This window comes from Pleurodeles waltl, chromosome 12 (assembly GCF_031143425.1).
Source record: "Pleurodeles waltl isolate 20211129_DDA chromosome 12, aPleWal1.hap1.20221129, whole genome shotgun sequence".
Taxonomy (NCBI): domain Eukaryota; kingdom Metazoa; phylum Chordata; class Amphibia; order Caudata; family Salamandridae; genus Pleurodeles; species Pleurodeles waltl.
In genome coordinates, this window is record NC_090451.1 from 528,266,302 (window position 1) to 528,281,423 (window position 15,122).

General features: G+C 45.3%; 1 protein-coding gene across 2 annotated transcripts in view; it reads left to right on the forward strand.

The window, feature by feature from the left end:
• The window catches only part of HYDIN (HYDIN axonemal central pair apparatus protein), a 2,122,366-nt gene that overhangs the window by 1,652,498 nt on the left and 454,746 nt on the right, over positions 1-15,122 (forward strand). The window lies entirely within an intron of this gene.

A 15,122-nucleotide genomic window follows, 5' to 3' on the forward strand; every position in this document is an offset into this window, starting at 1 on the left:
TTATAGATCGGGCAGTGAAGGGTACCCATGTCTCAAAAGTGCCATGGCTTACAAAACACCACCGACTAGTGGGGGTATATGTGTCCACAGTTCCCCGAGCTACAATGGGAGTTTGGGATAAAGTACAAACCCAGCATAAACTGTCCACTCCCATTTCCCCACAGACCTTGATTATAGGGAATCCAGACTTTCCTCTTGCACTACATGGGCTCTGCCTTTGCCCAGTGGCAAGACGTCAACTTCAAGAGAATAGTGAACTTGTTTGACAAGGATGGCCTCATATCCTTCCCTCAAATCCAGGCTGGTTATGGTCTTCTGGCCTCTGCATATTCAAAATATATTGACATCCACCATTGGGGTTTCTCAGCCTTAGATCCGAGCCTATGCTGGACACACCTTTACATCCTTTGCGAAGTGGCTGCTCACTCGCTCTTCAGATAAATGTCTCCTTTCGAACATATGTACATTTCTTAATGCCCCACCACCGCCTTCAAAATCCACCGCGCAACGCCATTGGGAGACAGAGTGCGAGCGCACATTCACCACTAAAGAATGGGGCGATATGCTTCACCAGGCTCGTACCTCTGCCTTTAGCACCTCTAGTAAAGAGGTGTCCCTCAAGATTGCTCACTATTGGTATTTCACGCCGGCGAGGGTTGCCCAATGGAAGGTGGGCGGCAACAATGCTTGTTGGAGGCACTGTGGCTAGCCTCGCACTCTTACTCACCTTCACTGGCAGTGTCCCAAAATAAGCTCCTACTGGACGAAGGTGCTGTCGTCGGTAGACACCATGTTTGACACTGACCTCTCCAGATTGCCTAGCTACATCTTACTGGGCCATCCAAAACATTTCACATATCCCGTAAACATCTGCCAAAGGACGCACCATTACCCTGGCGCTGGGAGCCGCTAAACAAGTTTACTGGCTCGATGGGGCACTGATATTTGTCTTAGGGAAGCTGGACTGGCCTCATAAGCTTTGGGAGCTTTTGGGGATGAAGAAGTTGACAGCAGTAGTGTCCAATACTTTACCATGGTTTGACAGGACGCAGGGGTCATGCACACAATACCTCTCTGACGAATTCCAAGAACTGACCTGTCAGACATACTTGGGGTCCTGCGCCTTATATACCCTGACCACACACACACACACTTGACTTGGTGCGTGACAGATTGTGATTTAATTCATTATTGGCCGATTACCCCTCTCTCCCGCCCCATCTTGCTGTACTCCCATTTCATGCCTGCTGTTTTTCGATTTTGATTTTTTACACGCTAATGGTTTTTCCACACTAAAGGTCGATACCTCCCCTTACCCTTCCCGTGGTTGTTCCTTTCCTGTGGTTTCTCTTCCACCCTTCCATTGGTTATTCTGTTGGCTTGATATTCTTTGTTGTTCTCACCGGCCAGTCAATGTAGGTGGGATGATGATGTATCCTGCTGTTTCAAAACCCATAAAAAAGATGTAAACGCAAGATATAAGATTCCTCTGAAGCTACCCCAACTAGAGCCTCAATCCTATCAGAAACAGAGCAGAACAAGACAAGCTGACCATGACATTTTACTTAATGTGATGCAAACAAGGATTCTTACATCCTTGGTCTTTTTACCCTTGACAACATGTGGTTATCTCTGCCATCTTATGTTACGACCAAAATCTGTGTCTCTAGTTATTTTACTGAGGAGCTTTATCTGCATATACATTTGCCCTCACCAGTGTTCTTTTTTTCCACCTACTTACGGATTCCTTTAGTGAGGGATTGCCCTTATTCCTGCATAATTTTAAGTCTAGCTGTAGGAAAGTACCCTCTTTCTTGTCATGGTTACCCCCATTTGCTGCCTGTTGTCAGTGTGTTTTACTGTGTTCACCTGGATCCTGCTAACCAGAACCACAGTGTGCATGCTCTCTCCATTCAAACTTGGTTACTTGAAACACTTACACCCCACATTTGGCATACTGGTGACCCCATATAAGTCCCTAGGATAGGGTGACCAGGACATTGGGGTACCAGGGGATCCCCATGGGCTGCAGCATGTATTATTCCACCCATGGGGAGCCCTTGCAAAGTGTATCTGCAGGCCTGCCAATGCAGACTGTGTGAAACGGTGCATGCACACTTTTCACTACAGGTCATTGCGCCAGGTCACCGTAAGTCATCCCTTAGGCAGGTCCTCTTAGCCAGATGGCAAGGTGCAAGTACCTGTGTGTGAGGGCACCCCTGCGCTAGCAGAGGTGCCCCCTCGAACTGCAGTTCCATTTTCCTGGACTTTGTGAGTGCGGGGACGCCATTTTAGGCGTGTACTGGACACTACCTGTGTCCAGCTCCATAATGGTAACTCGGATCCTGGGCATGTTTGGTATCAAACATGTCGGAATCATACCCCAGTACCGTTGCCAGTATTGGGAGTATGATTCCATGCACTCTGGGGGCTTCTTAGAAGACCCCCCAGCATTGCTCCTACTAGCCTTCTGGGGTTTTCCGGGCAGTCCAAGTGGCTGCCACCCCTCAGACAGGTTTCTTGCCCTACTGCTGCTTTAACAGCTCAAGCCCAAGCAGGCAGAATAAATCATTTCCTTTGGGAGAGGGGGGTAACACCCTCTCCATTTGGAAATAGGTGTTATATGGCTTGGGATTGGTAGCCTCCCCGAGCCATGGCTATGCTTTGAAGGGTACATTTGGTGCCCTTTGTGCATAACCCAGTCTACTCCAGTTCAGGGACCCCCTGTCCCTGCTCTGGTGCGAAACTGGACAATGGAAAGGGGAGTGACCACTCCCCTGTCCATCACCACCCCAGGTGTGGTGCTCAGTGCTCATCCAGAGGGTTTCTGAGTTCTGCCATCTTGAATCCAAGGTGGACAGTGGCCTGTGGGAGCATCTGAGTGGCCAGGTCAGGCAGGTGACGTCAGAGCCCCCTCCTGATAGGTGGTCACTGGCTAGGTGGCCAATCCCCCTTTCAGGGATATTTAGGGTCTCTCTCTTGGGTGGGTCCTCGGATCCGGATTGCAACATTGCAGCAGGACTCCTCTGCAACTTCTACTTCGACTTCTAGCCTCTGGAACCGCAACTGAACCCTCCAGGAACCGACAGTCTGCATCCACGACGAAGACTCTGCTTGCAACATTGTTTCCATAGCTCCTTCCAGCTTCTGCAACATTTCCCCGGCTGTGCATCCAATGAGGGCGGCAAGTCTTCAGTATGCTTGAGAAGGAATCTCCCTTGGAGTGAAGGCGTCACTCCCCTGCATCTGCAGGCACCAACTGCAACGATGACCGGCTGCGTGTATCTCCTCTCATCCTGAGCTGCATGGATCCTGCATCATGGGTGGTAGTCTGGAGTAGTCCTCTTGATCCTCTCTGCCAGCTGTCCAACTTTGGTGGAGGTAAGCCCTTGCCTTCCCATGCAGGACAGTACCCCCGTGCACCGCGTCTCTTGCAGCTACCAAGGCTTGTTGGCATCTCCTCCAAGTGATCTTCAGGCTCCGTGTATCCCCAGACCCCAGCACTTCTTCCTATGACGCACAGCGCTCGGTGTGCTTCTCCTGCAGCATGGGGTCCTTCTCTAGTTGTGCTGCGTGGGCTTCTCGGCGACTCCTGGTTCCTCTTCCAATGGGTCTTTTGTGGGGGCGGCCTCTTCTTCTGTGGACTCTCTGCCTTGCTGAAGGTCCCCCTAGGACTCTCCCATGGGATGAGTCCTTCTGGACCTTGCTGGTCCCCGGCAGCTCCACTTTTGCTTCACTGCGACTTCTGCATTTGCCAAGGCTTGTTGGTGGCTTTTCCACGCCACTGACCGACTGCAATCATCCAGCCGGCGTGGGACATCGACTGCATCCTCCAGGGAACTCTTCACCAGCTCCAAGGCTGCATTCCTGACCATCTTCGTCCTACCGTTGACCAACTCCTGCAACCACAGTTGGGTGGGTAGTGGCTCCTGCCCCCACTGGACTCTTCCGTGACTTCTGGACTTGGTCCCTTCTTCCACAGGTCTTCCTCTTCAGGAATCCACTGCTGGTTTCTTGCAGTCTTGTATGGGTGTTGCATTTTCTTCTTTTCAGTCCTTTTGGGTGATTTGGGGAGAACCAGTAGCTTACTCCTTTCTTCCTGGTCGCTGGGGGGCACTGTGGTACTTACCTTTGGGGTTTCCCAGTTCCTCCAGCTCCCCGCTACACATTCCACTTACCTAGGCAGGGGTCCTGCATTCGCATTCCATTTTTTTAGTATGTGGTTTGGGCTCCCCCTAGCGTCACTTTTGCCTATTTGCATTTGAACTGTTTTCTATCACTTTTTATGCTTATTACTGATTACTACTGTACATATCTAGTTTGTTACTTACCTCCTATTGGAGGGTTACCTCTCTAGTACTTTTCGGTAATTGTGTCACTAAAATGAAGTACCTTTATTTTTGTAACACTGAGTGTTTTCATTCTTGTATGTAAGTGATGGGTGACTACAGTGGTATTGCACGAGCTTTGCATGCCTCCTAGATAAGCCTTGGCTGCTCACCCACAGCTACATCTAAAGCGCCTGGCTTCTAGGCACTGTCTACACTACACTAATAGGGGATACCTGGTCCTGGTGTAAGGTTACCTGAGGTACCCACCACACACCAGGCCAGCTTCCTACACTAGCTAATTTAATTTTGCCCTCTATCATCATTTTCTTTCTGACTTGATCAATGATGCTTACACAGTGTTTAACTTTAAGAGTTGCATGGCATATTCTCAGCCTTTTACAGAACCTGCCAGCATAGCCTTATGCATGTGGGTTGGCCATTCAGTCCATGTGTGCTCTCTGCATGCTATAAGCATTACAAGGTTTCCATGCAGAATCGTGGAACACAAATACCAAAAAATATGTTGCATCTAACCACCACAAAGAAAAGTGAGAAGGGATACACAGTGTCCTTTTCCTCTGTTGAAGTGATCACCACGGGCCCAACCAACCCACGGTAAAATAAAAACACCTGGCCAAAAGCCCATGTGTCCCCAGGTACCTGAAACCTGTTCTGGTCAGACCTGGTTGTTTATTGTCCTGGGGAAGGGTGTAAAGCACCTGGGTTCAAAGGATCCTTTTGGATCAAGATTGTCTACTTTGCACACTCATTTACTTTGTATAGACAAGAACTTCATTTAACGTGGGCATAGGGACATGCACTGTCAAAGCACAGAAGGGTTAAATACGTTTCAAGTTTGTCTCCTTCCCGGGGCCTCAAATTACCATCTGTTTCGGTGACCACAAAGACTTGAAGTGGATTTTGAGTGCAGCTTCTCTTGTTGTGGTTTCCTAACTTCACCTATTCAGAAGAGCACAGCTCAGTGAGTTGCATGTAGCTGTTAAATTCTCCACCCAGTCAGCAAGTAGTGAGACTTGGCGAAGGCAGGCCTTCCCTATTGCACTGGCACACAGAAAGTCTATTTAAAGAACATAAGGCATAAGTAAATGTAAATGCACTAACCCCTCCAAAGTCAGCTCCCTTGGAAGACCAACCATGCCAGTCCAGTTCACGGTTTGTGTTGAAAATGGAGGCACACTGTTCCTATAACCCTAGTGCCTACTTTATTGATCAACTTCATTCAGGGACAAAACTTGGCATTGGTATCCTCAACACAGCTGTTTGACTCTCCATAGTCCATCTGGGTCTGTTTCCACAGGATATATTCCTCAGACGATTCTTCCCTGTGGTGTCTGTCAGGGACTTTGTGGTTCCAGAGTTGGTTATAGTAACTAAGGATCCTTCTTACATTAGGAACCTAAGTGCTAACATCTGTTGGGCTACTGCAGAGATATAGAAGATTCAACATTTGTGCAGCTAAGACTGGAAATGCATAACAGAAATGTTTATTTTCTTCAGCATTGTATCTTTAACATACTTGAACATTCAACGTTATTAGTCTGGGATCCCTCAGTAGATAATATTTACAAGCAGTTTACCACAACACATAATAATTTTAGGGAAAGCCTTAGACTGAATACATCCCTCACAAATGTGATCAATCAGAGGATTATGCACTCATCACTACTCTCCTCTGAGACTCCTCCTGATAGATTTTTCATTGTGCATCAGTGTAGAGAATCCTCAGGAGCTCTGCTCTAGTGATTTAAGAAAAGTACTTTTTCTTCAGAATTTCATCTTTATCCATTGTTAGATGAATCAACCAATTTCACTGATGATTGAAAAGCGTTTGACGTGATCCTTGTGTAAGATGCTTTTAAAGGCAGAGAAAGAAAACTTTTCATGGGTGACAAACATGCACCCTGCATAACCTGTCCATCCACGGGTCATGATGCTAGGATTTGTGACATTGTCTCCATGAAAAAAAAAATTGAAGGACATTGTCAACTGTTTGGCACACGTCTTGCTAGAGAAAGAAAATAAATCAGTACCCTGTAGTCCTGCACAAGAAAAGCACCAGAAGACGCTTTTGGATTTGGACAAGCACAAAGAAGTCTTTCAATTAGACTTATTCTTGTGTGGAGAAGAAACCCTCTCAGCCTACTGTGAAGGTTCAGACTTCTGGACACCCTCCAAAGGAGATAAATATAGACAGAAGGTGAGGAAGAAAGGAGAAAAACAATACACATCATAGCAACTGCCTCAGATGGGTAGTTGCTGTCAAAAACACTCTCATAAAACCAAGCATTCCTACATAAAATCAGAAATTCCAGTCAATCAAAGCACTATCTTTGTCATTGATGACTGCTTAGTTGATTATCTCATTGACAGAGGGCATAGTCACAGTTCAATCTATGGTTGCCATTTCGTCAGTTGAGAATCAGTAAGCTTTCTCGTTGACAGCTGGTATTGTGATAGGAAGCTTGCCGTTAGCTCTCTCTCTCTATCAGCAACACCAAAATCAGCCACCTGTTGTTTGCAAGGCTGTCTACCTTTTTGTCAACTACACTAGTGAGTATAGATGCTGCCTTCCAGAAGCAGACTTCACAGTTAATGGCTTTGTCATGTGGCTCATCAGTTCCAATGTCACTGCTTCCATCAAGGCATCATCGGTTGCCTCAACAGTTGTCTCATGCAAGGTCTCGTCAGTTACAATGTTGATGAGGTTTTTCCTGTGGTTTGCAACATTGACATTTGCTCCTTCAATTTTGCCAATCTTATTGACAGTACCTTTAGAGACGTTGTTGGGTTCTCCAATTTCTATTGAAACACATTGTCCAGAAAAAAAGTGTTGCAGTAATACTCTTCTGGTGTGGAGGATGAAAGTTCAAGAAGTTCTCAGGATGTGCCCCCCCCCCCCATAGTAAGATTAAGGGGCGGTTTTTTTCAAGGAGGCATATGAAGACAATGTATATTATTATACTGCTTTGACTACCAAAGACTTATACATAAAACATAGACTCCAAAGATGAAGATGGGAAAGAAAATTATCAGCCCGGCTAGCTTCAGGTCGAACCTCTTATTTTGCCCATAACAGGATAATAGACATTTAGTTACACTGTAGATACTGTTGGTTAATGTTCCCCTAGATATATTAACATATTTACAGGAAATGATAGTTGATATGCATCACAGGTTACTGAATCCAAACTTGCTTAGTTTTAGATTACCAATATTACTACTGCATCCAATTTCAATTCCTCATCCTCCACAATTGAATGTGGCTTCACCCAAGGGGCCACCCTAGAAGATAAGTACCTACTGCATATTTTCTTAACCTTTTGTTGCTCCTCCTATACCACCACTTCCTCTGCCTTCTTATCCTTTAGCTTAGATGACCTCAGGAACAGGATGATGATGATGACAAAGGGGACACAGTTGATGATCACAGTTGTAAGGAAATGCCTCCTCGGCATGGTTACCCCCTGACTTTTTGCCTTTTGTTGATGCCAGGTATGATTGAAAGTGTGCTCTGACCCTGATAACCAGGCCCCAGCACCAGTATTCTTTCCCTAAACTGTACCTTTGTTCCCACAATTGGACAGCCCTGGCACCCAGATAAGTCCCTTGTAAATGGTACCCCTGGTACCAAGGGGCCCTGATGCCAGGGAAGGTCTCTAAGGGCTGCATCATGTCTTATGCCACCCTGGGGACCACTCACTGAGCACATGTACACTGCCTCACAGGTTGTGTGTGCTGGCGGGGAGAAAATGACTAAGTCGACATGACACTCCCCTCAGGGTGCCATGCCCACCTCACACTGCCTGTGGCATAGGTAGGTCACCCCTCTAGCAGGCCTTACATCCCTAAGGCAGGGTGCACTACAGCACAGGTGAGGGCATAGTTGCATGAGCACTATGCCCCTACAGTGTCTAAGCAAAACCTTATACATTGTAAGTGCAGGGTAGCCACAAAGAGTATATGGTCTGGGAGTTTGCCAAACACACACTCCACAGTTCCATAATGGCTACACTGAAATCTGGGAAGTTTGGTATCAAACTTCTCAGCACAATAAATGCACACTGATGCCAGTGTGAGATTTATTGTAAAATGCACCCAGAGGGCATCTTAGAGATGCCCCCTGAATACCAATCCGACTCCTAGTGCTAGGCTGACCAGTTTCTGCCAGCCTGCCACAACCAGACGAGTTTCTGGCCACATGGGGAGAGTGCCTTTGTCACTCTGTGGCCAGGAACAAAGCCTGTACTGGGTGGAGGTGCTTCTCACATTCCCCTGCAGGAACTGTAGCACTTGGCGGTGAGCCTCAAAGGCTGATGCCTTTTGTACCAGCACCCCAGGGCATTCCAGCTAGTGGAGATACCCGCCCCTCCGGCCACTGCCCCCACTTTTGGCGGCAAGGCTGGAGGAGATAATGAGGAAAACAAGGAGGAGTCACCCACCAGTCAGGACTGCCCCTAAGGTGCCCTGAGCAGAGGTGACCCCTGCCTTTAGAAATCCTTCATCTTGAGATTGGAGGATTCCCCCAATAGGATTAGGGATGTGCCCCCCTCCCCTCAGGGAGGAGGCACAAAGAGGGTGTAGCCACCCTCCAGGACAGTAGCCATTGGCTACTGCCCTCCTGACCTAAACACCCCCCTAAATTCAGTATTTAGGGGCGACCCAGAACCCAGGAAATCAGATTCCTGCAACCTACAACAAGAAGGACTGCTTACCTGAAAGCCCTGCAGAGGCGATGGAGGTGACAACAGATTTGGCCCCAGCCCTACCGGCGTGTCTCCGGACTCAAAGAACCTGCACAGCGACGCATCGGACAGGGACCAGCGACCTTTGAAGCCTCAGAGGACTGCCCTGAACCGAAGGACCAAGAAACTCCTGAGAACAGTGGCATTGTTCACCTACAGCAACATTTTAGCAACAAAGTAGCAACTTTTAAAGGACTCACTCTTCCCGCCGGAAGCATGAGACTTCTCACTCTGCAGACGACGCCCCCGGCTCGAGCTCCAGAGAAGCAACACTGTAGAGGGGACTCCCAGGCGACTGCAACCTCGTGAGTATCCTGAGACGACCCCCCTGCACCCCCACAGCGACACCTGCAGAAAGGATCCAGAGGCTTCCCCTGACCGCGATTGCCTGGAACAAAGAACCCGACGCCTGGACCAAGCACTGCACCCGCAGCCCCCAGGGCCAAAAGGAACCGAACTCCAGTGCAGGAGTGACCATCAGGCGACCCTCTGCCTAGCCCAGTCAGTGACTGGCCCGAGAAGCACCCCTGTGACTTGCCTGCATTGCTAGAGTGACCCCGAGCCCCTCCATTGATTTCTACAGAAAACCCGACGCCTACTAAGCACATTGCACCCGGCTGCCCCTGTGCCGCTGAGGGGGTGTTTTTGGGCCTGTTTGTGTCCCCCCAGTGCTCTGCAAAACCCCCCTGGTCTGCCTTCCAAAGACGCAGGTACTTACCTGTTGGCAGACTGGAACGGGAGCACCTCTGTTCTCCATGGGCACCTATGTGTTTTGGGCCCTCCTTTGACCTCTGCACCTGACCGGCCCTATGTTGCTGGTGCGGTGATTTTGGGGTTGCCTTGAGCCCCCAACGGTGGGCTGCCTATGCCCAGGAAACTGAACTTGTAAGTGCTTTACTTACCTCAGAAACTTAACCTTACTTACCTCCCCCAGGAACTGTTGATTTTTGCATTGTGCCCACTTTTAAAATAGCTTGTTGCCATATTAAACTATACTGTGTATGTTACTGCTCTAATCAAAGTTCCTTACTTACCTGTGTGGAGTACCTTGCATTTTATGTATTTACTTCAAATCTTGAATCTTGTGGTTCTAAAATAAATTAAGAAAATATATTTTTCTATATAATAACTATTGGCCTGGAGTAAGTCTGAGTGTGTGTTCCTCATTTATTGCCTGTGTGTGTACAACAAATGCTTAACACTACCCTCTGATAAGCCTACTGTTCGACCACACTACCTAAAAATAGAGCATAAGAATTATTTAATTTTGCCACTATCAGCCTCTAAGGCGAACTCTTGGACTCTGTGCACACTATCTCTCACTTTGAGATAGTATATACAGAGCCAACCTCTTACATTTCTTTAAATGCAAAAGCATGAATGATAACAATGAAAGAATATCAAGGATCCCAGGATAATGATGACAGTGATACCTACACTGGAGGGTCTAAACATCCTCAATGGCATCCAGAATCTTGCCAAGGTTATTGGGCGCATGCTTGAAGATACAAATACCATAAAACCATGATAGTGTTTGGTAGATGCAATGAGTACAACAAAGGCCTGGGATAACTAAGCAAGGGCAAGAGAAATTCAAGACAGGAGTTGTAGGGGTCCCTCTGTAGGAGGAATGTCAAAACGGGATTGGTGGACCTTGGCAAGTGTGTCGTGACATCTGAGATCTGGCACAGTGTATTACATTAAACATTAAAGTGAAGCAATCTACATCCAGTTATACCCATCAAGTAGTGTTCCATCATCAGTATTTGCGGGTGATGATAGATTTGAGTCCCTGCCATGAAAGGAAGGTTGCAAAAGGCTCCCATATGTCCCATAGGTCGGGAGCGCAGTGGCATAAGCTCACAAAAATTAGGCAATAATTCCTGGAAGTGTCTCACATCACTCAACCAGTCTTTGGAGAAGGGGCTGGGCTTCCTGCCCTAGTGCATGGCGACCCTGCGCTTAGTCAACAGAAGAAGCATGGCAGTGAGGATGCGATGGGAAGTTGATATATCTTTAAACTAACTTAGGAGGTCAATCAGAGAAGTGAAAGGTGGAGGGGTGAGTGTCCAGTAATCTCATGCACAGTGGCAAAGATCTCAGTCCAGAACAACACAACTTGTGGACACTGCCACTCGCGTTGGATAAAAGAGGCAGAGGGGAAGGTACATCGTCTACAACGGGAATCTGGGGCTATTTCCATTCTGAAAAATTGTAAAGGGGTGCGATATAAGCGGTGTAAAAAATGTAAAGTTTATAAGGCAGAGTTTGTATTTGGGGGACAGCCTCTCCAATTGACCACAGCAGTAAGGCCACTGCACATCAGAACTCTTCAAGAATAGTTAAGGAATTAATGTTAATGACAGGTCTATTCAGACCAGTGGCCTGCATTACACCGGAATGGGAATCAAATACATTTCTGACAGCCTTGATGAATCCTTCTTTTGAATATATCTGCAAGTCTTTGAATCAGCATTCATTGGCTATAACTTGTTTGAGAAGAGTCAATGATAGTCATACAATTTCAAATAGTTGTGGCTACGATTTTCTTAAAACAAGGTGGTTCTTAGGACTAATCCCAAATGCATCCTGAAGTGCCTTTGCGATTTCGCCTAAATCAGCAGATAGTTTTGCCTACTCCCTCCTTCCCATTCTCTAAATCAGCAGCTGAGAGATTGTTACACTCTCTAGCTATCAAGAGATGTCTAAAAATATCTTAAGGAAACTAAACAATTTCCCCAGACAGATCTGCTGTTTGTGGAGTTCTAGTAAGAGCAGTGTCTCATATGTTGTACATGTATTGTGCTTGTACCGTACTTGCACATGTCCATGGACAAGCCTTGTGTAAGGTGAACTTTATTCCTGCCTTCTGCTCTATATATCTGTTTATTACTGGTTTATTGAAGCATGTGGATCTGTGATGCTTCAAATGCTGAAGATGAAAAAAAATACTTACTTGTAACTATGTTTAGCAGTATTGTTGCCTTTCATAGATTCACATGTGACTGACCCTTCCTCTGGCAAAACTATTATGTTGTCAGAGTGTAAAGATCTTGAAAGTGCATATAGATAAAGATATCTAATGTGAAGAAGAGATGACTGACATTTCATATGAGATCTTGTATTGAGGTGATAGTTTTATGTACCCAGTTTGAGATAAGGGACAAGTCTCCTTCATTCCTGGTTTCATCTTGAATGCAGTCTGTGGAAGCATTACTTAACCAATTGCATTTATCCATTGTTCCTAACAGACAATTCAAGACCGAGATCTAATGTTTTTCCTGCTCTGCCTAGAGATAGGCAGTCTAATAAGTTGGACACTTTTGCTAAGGAAATGCATTCCTTGCGGCTTGAGAACCTTAATTCAGCTGGTTATGTAGCTATTACCTTCATGCTTTTGGGGAGCTTGATGAGAATGTTAATGAACATTTGCTTTAAATACTGACTATATCATTAAGGAGCATTGTTTAGGATATGTCCAAATACGGATTATAGTTTTAAGAAGATTTGTTCAGGATGGGTATGACACTATTGGGTCACCCATTGACTCTGAAGCTGCTTTATAAAGCACATTATCATAGGAACATACCTACTACTCCTCAGCTGCAGCACAGAATGCTGCATGAGTCACCTCAAACATGTATGCAAGAAGCTTTTCAGAGCTAGAAACCAACTGTCCTCGCTACATCTTCTTAGAGTTTAGCTTTTCTTCGTAAATTCTTTGGAGACCAGTTTTCCTCATTCCATCCTTGTGGAGATGGGTTGCAAAATGTGTTATTTTTTTGTTTTAAACTTTGAAACTTTGTTGCAGTGAAAAAGGCATAGGTGAGATACATCATCACATAAGTGTCAGGGATTGCGTGATACTGTATATATTGTCTTAATTATTTCATTTACCTACATTAAATCTAATTTCACATCTCAATTGAAAAATACCTTTAGTGAAGGGACCACTACAAACCATTGACAGTGTTCTGGGTTCCAAAAAGAGGGAAAGTACAGGGTTATTGACAAGGGAATGCCTAACACAAGATGACACTAAGGATCTAAACATCGTAGCTGCTACCCTCAAACATCATGGCTTCATGTGAAGTTGGATATCATATAATGTGGTTCTCAATCAAATTAATTTTTACAAGAAACAAAGTGTTAGATTGGGCTCTTTTCTGTATCCAAGCCTGTTCTTCTTCCCCATCTCTCTCTAAATATTGGCTACCCCAGGCTGTCAATAGTGGACCCGCTTCCTGAATGATAGTTTTGGCCTAGTAGAAACAAAATGTAGACTACTGCCCAAAGACAATCAACTCCTTTTTTTTTTTCTTTTTTCTTTTTTTTCCGTAACGTTTTCTGTTGTTGTAATGGAGAAGGATGATTTCTTGTCATCCATGCCCCCTGTCAGTGATTACTTACATTGTGCCAGGGCCAGCATTTTTCCATGGATATCCTCCTATGATTTGTTCTTACGATATGTCAGTGCCAAGCCTTTGCTGTTGAGGCAGTCGATATACCATGGGTGATCCCTATGCCTAAAGCATTGCCTCTAGTATATTAAGGCCTGCTTTGTCACAGTTGCCGATCCCACCCATATGTCATGATCATCCTCCTTTATTACAAGAATTACCTCCTGTATGGCAATAGACAAATGTTGTCCCAAGTTCCCCTTATGCCAAGTTGTTCATATAATATTCCAGAATCAACATTTGGTTACAGGTTCAGCCTCTGCTCTCACATCTGAGGTGTCCCGATGCTGTAGGTGCATTCCCTTCAGGGGCCTTCTGAGCTCTATGGTGTCACTGTTCAGCAATCTAAAGGACCTCTTGGTGATCTGAGAAATGTGTTCCAGTGTATTCAGTGGTTGAGCTCGGATTTCAGTATCCTATAAGGAAATTGGTCTTTACTCCATATGTTGTCTTTCAATTCAGTTTCTTTTATCTTGCCCTTTTAGCATGTATTTGATAGATAAGATATCACTGACCTGGTGCTAAAGGACAATAACATTGCTGTTCCCTATGCTCAAAAACCTTGGAAGTATGAGTTCACCCAAATTAAGCAGAGAAGCTCTATTTCATGGTGCGTTGGCATTGATATGGGTAGACCACTAGTAAGGGCAGATACTATGAGAATATTGTAGATAACATCTCTCAAACGGAGGCTTGCCAAATAGACATTGGATCACATTTTCTTTCGGGTAGACAAGGGTTTTACAATAAATCTTTTGTTACATTTTGTCTACAAGAATGCCCTTGTATTTGCTTTAGAGAGATTCTATTTTACAAATTGTCAGATCCTTAGTTAACTGAGGATTGTCTATATCCAGTATTTCCATAAGGATTTGGGCAGTTAATGCTACTGGACCCACGTGGCCTTTAACTGAGTACCCTGCTCTGTAAAGGTTTACATTTAAAGCCTGTCTCCTTTCAGGAGAAGTCCAGTAATGGCTATGATCAGCTGTCAGAATAACAGACAATTGTAAATGTTCATTTGTTAAAGTTTTAGCACTGGTGTGATTTGAATGATTTTGACCTTTTAATTTGTGTTGATCATGCCAGAGTTTGAGCAGCTTAAACTAAGGGGATACTTGGTTGTTTACTTTTTCAGGGTGTAAACTAGATAGGGATTCATTTGCTGAGATGCTGAAAGTTTCTAACTTATCTGAAGGAGTTAGTCAAATTAATGGTTTCCACTTTCTCATTCCTCTAGTGAAAGGAAAATCTTGCAAATGATGTGCTTCCAATCCTTGCTTACACTTAAAGCCTTTACACAGCTCTCCTTTTTAACATTTTGACACTCGATGCAGGATGACTAATGGCCATTCTGTTGGCCAGAAGAAAATCTAAATTTCAAGCATTGTCTGATGACTCTATGTAGGATAGTTTGGAACATCTAGTCGAACCTTCTTTTTTCTCAAATATTACTTTCTGTATTCCTTGTAAGCCAAACAAATGTAAGCCATTCTTGATCTTGAGGCAATAAATACTGTATACTTAGGCAAGTGTGTATAGCCTTAGGGAAATTGTGGTTTCCAAAC